Below are 8,571 nucleotides of genomic sequence, written 5' to 3' on the forward strand. Positions count from 1 at the left end.
AACCACTAACCGTATTCACCTTATGTGACACCGTGCGACATCTTCCATTTCGGACAAATGCATTTGCCCATGAAAGGAATGGCATTTGTTCTATTTTTTTTTTTGTAAGTTCTGTTTACTTTAGAACGCACCTTGTATTGAATATAATAATAGACGCAGTTGGAAAAGTGACGGACATTGCGGCCAAAGCCATAGAGGGCACCAGATGGATGTATGGAGATAAAAAATACTGCGCAGTTGTTACGCTGGACGWGAAAAACGCTTTCAACTCGGCATACTGGCCACATATACTGAGAGCATTAGAGGCAAGAAATACCCCGGGGTATCTTTTGAGGACAATTAGTAGCTATTTGTCTGACAGACTACTGTTGTACGATACCGATACGGGCCCAAAAACCTATACGGTGACAGGTGGAGTACTACAAGGCTCCGTGCTAGGTCCACTACTTTGGAATGTGCTCTACGACGGGGTGTTACGATTGAAATGCACTAACAGCTCAACGAAAATTGAACTTAAGGGATGGATCAGCTGCGACGTAGCCGCAGCCAACATTTGAAAGAGATAATCTTCAAAAAAATAAATGCCAAAAAATTTTCTTTCGAACTATAATAAACACTTCCCACTAAATTCGAAGTTTCTATTATTCGAAGTTTTCTTTAAAGAAAGTAGAAAATCTCGAAATGGTTCACCCTTTATTATAAACTGCTGAAAATARGTAAGTATTTCTAAATTACTTCATCGCGTGCGTGGGAACTAATGTATATTCAATGATTTGTTTTCAATTTATATCACTTTCAAGAGGATAAAACTTCATAGCACACAAAACAGGACATTTTGAGTACTTGCAATACAAAAGAGCAATTCAAAGGCTCAAAAATATCAATTACAAGCATCTTTTCACCACCTTATCAATGTTGAGATTTAAATTGACTTCTTATATAAATAAACACATGTTTACAAAATTATTTTTGAATATGGAGCCTCTTAATGATGAGTCATCTTAAATGGCATCTACTGAGCAACCACAAACATCCTTAAGCCCTACATACATACATACATGCACATGTGTATACAAATTTACATAAGCATTTACAAGCACAATTGAAATCAATTTGAGGACAAATGTCCACTTCTTCATATACGTTTTTGTATACATATGACTTTGTATGTAAGTGGGTTTATATTTGTATTTTAAAGGACACTTTGCTTTGTGCTCACTTCAATATTTACCTACAGAAAATTGTCGACATGGTGACCTCTTCAATTTCCACAATCAAGACACAAAGCAAGAAGCACTTAGATCCTCAATAAGCCGTAGCCCGTTGCACCATTAAAATGTTGCAATGTTGTTGCTATATTTAGCAACAAATTGAGGGGATACTTTTAAGTGCCTAYACTCGTATTTATAAATGGGGTCACACAAAAGACACATATGAAATGTAAAWAGATGCACTCACATACAAACAAATACTCACAAATGCTTATAATGAGCGCATGTGTTTCGTAGAGCCTAAGTAATGCATGTCCTTTCKCATTTAATCGAGTTCTTTTATTCGTGCTTTGAATGCGCATTTGTCGCGAGGGTTGTTTCAATTAAAAGCGCGCCTGCGGTGCTCGTAAATTAGCGCCATTTAAATGGTAAAATGGCATAAATCACTTTGAAAATATCAATGCTGCGAGGATGTGCGGGGGCGATGGAGAGCGGAGGAGTTGGAGATGAAGTCGTAAAAAGAGTGAAATTTTTAAATGTGATTTTGCTATAAAATAACCACTTAAAACGCGATGACAGGATGTGTGGGRTTTTAGATTTTTAAAAGCCAATTAAATTGGAGAGAAAGTATAGTTGTTGAAGTAATGGTAGATGGTAATAAAACAGATTGCTTTTAAAAGTTGTTCGCTTTTCGTTTTTTTTTTTGGTTTTTGTGAAAAAGTTCTAGTAATATTCCCAACCGTGACAGATTCCTCGAAAATTTTACAATGAGACGCGGCGATTTCAAAACCAGCGCATACTCTTGTAGAACCCTTTAGAGGTAATCTAGTGACTGTTGCCTAGAGCATACTAAAATTATGGAGGAAACACTTCTCGAGCCTGCTGAATGGCAGTGAATTCACAACACCTGGAGATGCTGAACCGGATTCCCCAAACGATGGCGATGGAGGCGATGTTCCATTGACCGACCAGGAATAAGTTCGAAAAGCAATTATTCGGCTAAGGAGCAACAAAGCGGCAGAGGTCGATGGATTACCGGCCGAGCTATTTGAAAACCGCGGTGAAGAACTGTTAAGGAGCATGCATTGGTTTCTTAGTAGAAAATGGTCGGACGAAAGCATGCCTAACGATTGGAATTTAAGTGTGCTCTGCCTAATCCACAAAAAGGGAGACCGCACAATCTGTGCTAACTACCGTGTGATAAGCCTCCTCAACATCGCCTATAACCGTCTTTCGAGCGCACTGTGTGAAAGATTAAGGCCCACCGTAAACAAACTAATTKGACTTTATCAGTGTGGCTTTAGATCTGGCAAATCAACAACTGACCAGATATTCACCATGCGCCAAAGTTTGGAAAAAAGGAAAAGACACACCATCTCTTCGTCGATTTTAAAACTGCTTTTGACASCACGAAAARGTGCTTCCCACAAGTAWATGCCGCTATGTCTGAACTTAGTATCCCCACAAAACTAATACGGCTRTTTAARCCGACGTTGAGCAATACCAGATGCGCCGTCAAGTTCGGGAAGTACYTCTCCGAGCCTTTCGTTACMAAACRCGACTCCCTATTGTRAGACTTCGTCAATCCACTGCTGGAGAAAATAATTCGAGCGGCAGAGCTGAATAGAGAAGGTACAATCTTTTACAAGAGTTCACAGCTAATAGCGTACGCCAGGACATCGATATCATTAACGATAGCAACCGCGCCGTTAGTTCTGCTTTCTCCAAACTGGATAAGGAGATGAAGCAAATGGGTCTGGTAGTTAACAAGACTAAATATTTCCTGTCATCAAACAAACAGTCGTTGCACACACGTTTGGGCTCCCACGTCACTGTTGACAGACATAACTTCGACGGCAGCCGCGAAATCCAAAGCGGAATAACTTTTGCTACTTCGGACTGAGAGGCTGAGAAGTAAAATCCTATCTCAACGAATAAAGAGCAAAYTCGGGGGACTCCTTGGAACTCATACTCGTGCTGCTATATGGTGCAGAGGCATGGAGGAGGCCAACATCTGATGAGTCGGCATAACGAGTTTTCGAGAGGAAGGTTCTGTGGAAGATTTATGTAACGAAGTTTAATTGAAAGATTGAAGAAGAATTCGGTYTTCCTCAAAATATTTCAAACTTATTTTTTTTTTTCTCAGAGTTCAATCACTAACCTTTAGAAAAAGAAAATTTTTTTAGTGCCCAATGCAATATATGATACATTACCCAGACAAAAACTCACAATGCTTATCTCTCTCTTTTTTATCTTTTAGATGCATTCGACGGAGCTACATACTTCGAAGAAGTGTATATATGTAGAAGTGTTTTCAATGGTAGCAACATAAGAATACTCGAACATAATATATAATGCTTAATAACATCCTTTTACTGAGAGAAGGAAATCGATGAGGCATTAAAAACAACGTTTTCATTTCTCTGTAGAGGAGAATGAACCAATTGTTCTGTGTTCGACAGTTCCAACAACAAGAACTATATATTCACCGACGAATCAAAGGGTGAAAAAGGACGGGAGCGGGCGTCTTCGTAACGATTCATCAAAAAAAATCCAGTTTCAAACAAAATTACTACAATTTAGACTATCAGACCGAAACATAACATGTGGGCATAAGAGAAGATGCCATGTCGCCTTCTGTTCCAACCAGCAAGTTTATAAGCCTTCTAATGAATAGCCAAGCAGCAATTAACGCTATCAGTAGCACCAATACTAAGTCTCACTACGTTGCGATAAGCAAACAGGTAATAATAAGACCCTCAGTAGRTTAAGTCAGTTAATACCATCTGGGTACCCAGCTATAAAATAAGAAGAAGAAAAAAACGAAAAGACGCAGGAGTTGGGCACAGAGGATGGATGCAACAAAACCAACAAACAACCCCACTAAGCTGCCCTAGAACATTCAGCTCCTTCAACGATTGCTTGAAGTAATTMACGCTAGASGAATACCTCAGGTCTTGGARYAYTACTAAMAAAGTCCRTACTACAAAGGTACTTTGAAGTAATWTTGATGGCGGACAGACCAACAAGCKTCAATATTTAAGCAAACKGGATCTTACTTAATTTTATTGTAAGGACCATTCCACGGAATCTACCGCTAAGTTCAGAACTTCAGAAAATAGGTAAAGTAGATTAGGAGAAATGAAAATTATTCTCGGATAATGATGAGATGCTGGAACATCCCTTTTGCGGGGGTCTAGCATTCAGCCAAATGGGGTGGCATAGCTTTTACGACTACTAATTTAATTAAGGGGCATTGGGTAGCTGTTGTGCAAAAAATAAGGTATTTTGTCTTGGATAAAGCTTATTTGGTTACCAATCGGGAGCACAAGGAGCCTAATGAAGGATTAAGTGCATCCTGGCGCTCCTACCAACTAGCTTTAGCCTTTCGATGGTAACATGAATAGAATTTCTGATAAGCATTAAAAGATTAAATAAACAAAACTGGACACTAAACTATTATTTAAGGTTATGTAACTTTGTCTTTTCAGTTTCTCTCAAAATATTCAATTCTTTCTTAAATCAATAAACAAGTTTATTTCCTGTATTGATTGTAATGACTGTACAAATATTGTAGTCATAAAATCTAACGTTCGACAAATACTTCCATAAAATCCATTTGAAGATTGCGGTGTTGCCACAGGTAATTAAAAACAATAAAACCAATTGCAAATAAAGAGAAAAACCAATTATTTGCGAAAACTACGCACGAAACCCTAGAGAATGCTCAAAAACGTTTAAGGAATTAAGCAGAGGGAAGAAAAAATACGAGAAGACATGTTGCACACAACCGACAAAATGGCGAACAAAGAACACAAGAGTATCTGTAACCATTAGAAAGTACGAAAACAAGCAACTTGTTGGCAACAAGCAAGCAACTGTAATCTAATGAAATCAAAAACAATAATGGAGCCAATATCAATTTTTGAAATCAATACACGAGAATGCTACAGCCACGGCACTCTTCAATTTCTATATGAGAACACACACACATATGAGTGTTTGTGTTGCTAACAAGTCGAAAAGTTTCTGAAAGCACTTCCGCTTAACACACCCACCCCTCCTGCAATTGTGTCAAAGMTAACAAAGAACTCATTAGGAAATCATTGTGTGACCCCAACTAGTGAATAGCAACAACAGCAATCATGGGATAACACATGCAGYTAAATGCTTTTGGAAAATGGTCTTAGTTTTTCTATTTCCATTTTCACTCTCCTTACACTATTGTTGTAAGCAAACGATTGGGCTTGCAACTGAAAATCGAAGGGGATGCACTAAAGTCATCAATAAAGTGACACACTGGGGACAAATTATTATTGGAAGGGCAATCGCTGAGTATGCGAAGTATGTAGCACTCGACAAGTATCTCCAAACGACTGCGAACTGTCGAAGAAACGAAGGCGACATTTTAAGGTTCATTGCTGGAGTGCTGAGTGTTACTCAATTAGTTTTCAAGGGTCAAGTTGTTCACACGACCAAATAAAGTTACCATAAATTAGTTGCCATCATTAATTTTGGAATATTTCAGCGAAAAGATAATATAATTTTTCAGTTAGCACCAAAAATTGTTTAATGACTTTCAGGCTATTAATTTTAGCTTAACTTCTATTGTACATAATTGTCATATTCATATAACATTWCATACGGAAAACTGGAAAAATTACTATGAGTTCTCAGAAAACTATCACAATCACTTTGTCACTTTCTCAACAAATTATTTCGTGTGACAGCAAAGTGTCATAAAGCTAATAACACATTGTGTCAATATTGACAGCTGTCGCATATGCTGTCAAATGGCACAAGCGCGTGCCAATAATGAGCAACAATTACCAATAGAATGGTGCATACTTAATCGGGGCATATAAATATTTGGGTGGAATGATATTTTTTGACAAGTTTCGTGTCATTTTAAAAATACCAGCACAGATTTTTGCATAAATCATCTAAATAAGAGATCTAAAAATCCAAATTAATCTGCAGACAAATTTGCTTCAACAAGTTTTTTAAAATCTTGTGCTTCTAGGCTACGGAAACCTGGAAAACAGGAAGTATTTTTAGAAGTCTACTTTATTTCTTTGAATGGCACAGAGTATTCAGTGAATGTGTTGTAAATCCACCTCCGCTTATTATGATAACGTTGAAAATGTTAAAGAAAAAGTGCTTGAAAATCATCATGTTGGCATCAGTGACTTAGCAGAGCAACTCAACATCTCTKATGGATCGACGCAGCAAATTTTGGTTAATGTTTTGGTTAATGAAACGTGCCAATGCTGGAYTCGTACCAAAAAACTTGAATACGCTATCATATTCGAAGATGATTGAGACTGATATTTTTACTCAAATACGAAACAAGAGTCATGGCTCAGTCACCGTTGTCGCCAGATTTGGCTCCCTGTGACTTTTTTCGGTGTTCGAAACTGAAAAATCAGCATCGGTTGAGCACGCCATCATTCCATTAACCCCAATATGTAAAAATCATTAGACAAGTCGCGTCGTAAACAAACACATGATAAACATATACCAATTGACATATTATATGGAGATCAAACTTTAAACAAACCAAGGTTATGCCGTACCACACTTGYAAAACAATATTTATCGAATCGGTTAAGTTCGAGTCAAATTTGATCATGAGTGACGGCATTTATATTTTTATATATCTTYTTTACCTATTTCTCACATTGTTGATATATTTTTGTAATTTTTGGCTACGAAAATAGTATTAAGTTATTCTTTTTATTRTTTTTCCTCATCACTGAATGCTTTTAGTTGTCAATTTTCGTACATAACACTAATTTGTGTTTTTATTTTGATTACCTCCCGCTGTTCGCAATCAAAAATTTGTCGCCTTTTTTAATACTGTTGCACAACGRTACAAGAATACCCACCCAACATTTCTGCTAATTTTTCTCTTACACGCTAACAAATGACAGCAATGACAGGTGTTCATTAATTTGTCAACACTCTGCTAATTTGAGAAGAGCAAGCAAATCGCCAAAAGCAATTTGATGTCAAAAAGAGAAGAGACAGCATAAATTGGGTTCATATGTGGAAAATATAGGTCAAAGATGTACAAAAATTAATAGGCACTATTTTGTAAGTCAAATCTTGTTTTAGAGTATATGGAATATACATAACAAATTCATGTTTTCTAATAAAAAATATTTATACATTATAAAGGTTGATCCAAGTAGAGACACCTTTTTCAAAAGTCTTTTTTTACAGTTCACGCCTGAGTAGTTTCAAGCTGTCAGGTTATTTTTGTTCAGTATTGCTTGATACTATGGAAAGACTTGTGTCTGAAGAACGTTTACAAATCGTTCAACTTTATTACGAAAATTTGAGGTATTTAAGACGAAGGACAACCTAAGGAGATGCAAGAGCTGCCATTTCATCCAGAACAAAAAGAAAAAAACCAATAGGGCGTGGTTTGTGGAGTAGTCCATATTTTTTCAAAAATGTTGCCTGTTAGAACGTAACTGTCAATAGCTACCATTATAGCGCCATGATAACTGACTATTTGATGCCTGAAATTAAAGTCGTGAATTCAGCGACATTTGGTTTCAACAAGACGGCACACTTCCCATGCATCGCATCAATCAATGTATTAATTGAAAGAACAGATCAGCGAGCAGATAATTTAACGTTTTGGACCAGTCGATTGGTTACCAAGATCACACCGTTAGACTTTYTCATATGGGGATATGTAAAGTCTAAAGTATATGCAGACMATCCCGCTTCGATTTAGACMTTGGAGCAAAACTTCACGCGAGTCCTCGATAGAGATAATCTTAAACAAACTTAATATCAAGACATTGTTTTTTACGATATTAAATTCGGCAGTGCCTTGGCTGTTATATAGTTTAGTGCCTAATCTTAAGTGTGGRTGGAATACTTTTGTTCTTATAATATACTATTTAATGTCAAGTATCTCTATGGTTATTCAGAAAGAGCCACAGTCGATTAKCGATTCACTCTGCAGACCATTGTCRTTATGGTACATAAATGTAATGTACCGAAATACCGAAGAAGTTCTGTTGTTGCTGTAGCGGCAWAAAGCATTCCTGAAGTAATTKCGAGGAATGGTGCMGTGCCGAGTTGAGTTAGTCCTTTGTCGAATAAAAATTCGTGTTCGTTCCGGATCTTTAAACCCGACTGTTAAATTYTTTTAGCAGTTGGAATCTGGTAACAAAAAAAAAGCTTACCGAAGGAAAATCAGAGAATCACAGAAATCCTGTACCGAGATGTCCAATCATGCTCGACCAACTAGTATATGAGTTACCGGACTTTTTACTTTTAACAGATTATGGAAAGCTCATACCAAATGTCACAGTCTCAATTGTCTAGAGAGCTTTGCTCC

General features: G+C 37.1%; 1 protein-coding gene across 1 annotated transcript in view; it reads right to left on the minus strand.

The window, feature by feature from the left end:
* LOC108972283 (kinesin-like protein CG14535) overlaps nt 1-8,571 on the minus strand; it is a 239,412-nt gene that overhangs the window by 128,388 nt on the left and 102,453 nt on the right. The window lies entirely within an intron of this gene.

Source organism: Bactrocera latifrons, unplaced genomic scaffold, assembly GCF_001853355.1.
Source record: "Bactrocera latifrons isolate USDA-ARS-PBARC rearing strain unplaced genomic scaffold, ASM185335v1 scaffold_39, whole genome shotgun sequence".
NCBI lineage: Eukaryota > Metazoa > Arthropoda > Insecta > Diptera > Tephritidae > Bactrocera > Bactrocera latifrons.